Source organism: Myotis brandtii, unplaced genomic scaffold (assembly GCF_000412655.1).
Source record: "Myotis brandtii unplaced genomic scaffold, ASM41265v1 scaffold300, whole genome shotgun sequence".
In the NCBI taxonomy this organism is placed as follows: domain Eukaryota; kingdom Metazoa; phylum Chordata; class Mammalia; order Chiroptera; family Vespertilionidae; genus Myotis; species Myotis brandtii.
In genome coordinates, this window is record NW_005361459.1 from 1,954,473 (window position 1) to 1,957,082 (window position 2,610).

Genomic DNA, 2,610 nt, shown 5'->3' on the forward strand with positions numbered 1-2,610 from the left:
GGGTGGGGGTCCATTGTATGATATCTCATTGTCTAGAATAGTGTCTGACAAATAATAGGCCCTTCAATATTTGTTTAATGAATAATGAACTTTATAGTAAAGTTTGAGTACAGCAAAGTGGTTCTTCGATGCTTTAAATTTTTTTTCAATGGCAAATTTCTGCAGAAATTGGGGAGTTTTTTGAAAACTGAAACAGAATTGCCTATGCTATTCTTTCCCATACAATCAGTTGCTAATACGTAGAGTCATATTTATGCTTCATGTTACTTTTGAAAATGTTCTTTTTCTTCTTTCTTTTTTTTTAAACTTCTCCAATTAATGAAAGGGAAACTTTAGTGAGACCCCAGAGCCATGGGTTCAGGTAGAAGGTGCTCTTTGGGTTGAGGAGATGGTGGAGGGGCCTTATTTAACCTTCTTGGGCCCCAGGTTGTTGATGTAGCCGCACTTCTTGCCACCGTTGACAGTGCAGGAGCCCAGGTGGGCCTAATATTTGCAAGTCATCTTACTGCAGTTGTACTTCTGATCTAGCTGGCAAAGGAAGGGCTCGATGATGCCACCCTGCAGACAAAGCACCAATTGAAGGGTGGACTCTTTCTAAATATTATAGTCTGAGAGTGCAGTCATCCTCCAACTGTTTGCCCACAAGAATCAGACACTACTGGTCAGGCGGGATGCCCTCCTTGTCTTGGATTTTAGCTTTGACATTCTCTTTGGTGTCACTGGACTCAACCTCGAGGGTGATGGTCTTGCCAGTCAGGGTCTTCACAAAGTTCTGCATCTGCTGGGGAGGGTGCTCTGCTGCTTCTTTGAAGACAAAGAACAAAAATGTTATCTTTTGACAAATGCATACTGTAAGCCCTCATGTGAGAACAATGCACAGCTTGTTTAGAACAGTGAAGGTCTTCCAGATAGGAAAGAATCCTCATCGTAAGCACGACCTGAATTTTTCATTCAATTTAATAAAAAGGCAAATATTTGGATCAGGAGAGGAATTCTTTCTGGAGACTAATAAGCAGAACAGGACAATTTCAGTTGTGTGACTATTTATAGTTTCCTGATGTTTTAGTCTTTGATTTTTAGGATGCAATAAGTGTTGTCAACAAGCCTCAGTTGTATGGATGACAGTTTGAGGTGGTTGCCTGAGGCTTCTCTCTGAAGCCTCTTAGGTCACTCATGTAGTTTGGCCAGCTCTTTTGTGAAGGTGATGGAAGCAAGGGGCAGAAGATTGCATATATAGGGTATTTGACGCTTATTATTTCCTTTGTTAATAACATTTGGCTAATTTTCCTAAACATTTCTTGTGTAACAGCAAAGATTTAAAATATAGTACCTTAATATATTAGGCTCCAGTTGTCATTAACTTGTGTCAATTCTTTTTCTTGATCACATTTTAGATTTGATTATATTTATCTTAGAAAAGTCTATATAAGTGTCCCGATTTATTTTGGTACATCTAGATAAAGCTCTTTTTGCCTTAGTCCCTGATCTCTTAAATCAGCGGTCACCAAGCGGTGCTCGGCGGACCACTGGTGGTCCATGACGTCTGAAAGGTTGGCGGCCGCTGTTTTAAATTACCCTAGTCAAGTATTACAGTTTCTTCCCCTCCCCAATCTTTTTTTTGTTTTTATTTTATTTGTTTAATATTTCAAGAAAAAGGATTTTAAATATAATAATGTTACATGCAATGAACATTAATATTTCAAAGAAAACAGTCTCTTTGTGGTCTCCACTTTCGGTCCTCGGGTATCAGGGTTCGTTCCTGGGAGTTTTCCATTGATTATTCAGAAAGTTTTTCTGATTTTATTTTTTTTTAAATATATTTTATTGATTTTTTACAGAGAGGAAGGGAGAGGGATAGAGAGTTAGAAACATCGATAAGAGAGAAACATCGATTAGCTGCCTCCTGCACACTCCCCACTGGGGATGTGCCCGCAACCAAGGTACATGCCCTTGACCGGAATTGAACCTGGGACCTTTGAGTCTGCAGGCCGATGCTCTATCCACTGAGCCAAACCGGTTAGGGCAGTTTTTCTGTATTTTAGTTTAATACCAGTTCCTGGGAGCATGTCTGTGCAGCATTCACTTACTCTGCTGCCATTTTTAATCTCTAAGTATTACTCTTTCTTAAAATCAACAATTGTATAAAGCACAGTTTTATAGGTGAGGGGCTTTGTAATGGTATTGAATCTTGATAAAAATGTGAAGTGATAGGCCAATTACTAAAGCAGATAATACTGATTTTTGGCAAAATTGGTTGTGTGGAAGCATACATTAATGACTACCTGCCAAGTACAAATGCTTTTTAAGGGTACCAGAATTATAAACAGTAATCTATAGAAAGTAAGGTCAGTACTGAGCAGCATGATATTTATGCAGTATCTTTTTCAAAGATTCTTAAAAATCTTAAGTGCTTTCTGCATGGTATGGTACTTACAAATTTATTTGGGGTAGCCATTTTAAAAAGAGTTATTTCTTAAGTGTTCTCATTTTTTCTCAACTTCATTGCTTTTGAACATAAACTTCACTATTCAAAAAACTTTGTCTATTTAATTTATTTAAAATTTTTTAAAAATATATTTTATTGATTTTTTATAGAGAGGAAGGGAGAGG

The 2,610-nt window shown here is 37.6% G+C and overlaps 1 pseudogene; it reads right to left on the reverse strand.

Annotated features, from left to right (window-relative positions):
- Positions 1-402: 402 nt before the first annotated feature.
- LOC106726665 lies at positions 403-778 on the reverse strand (annotated as a pseudogene).
- Positions 779-2,610: the final 1,832 nt, after the last annotated feature.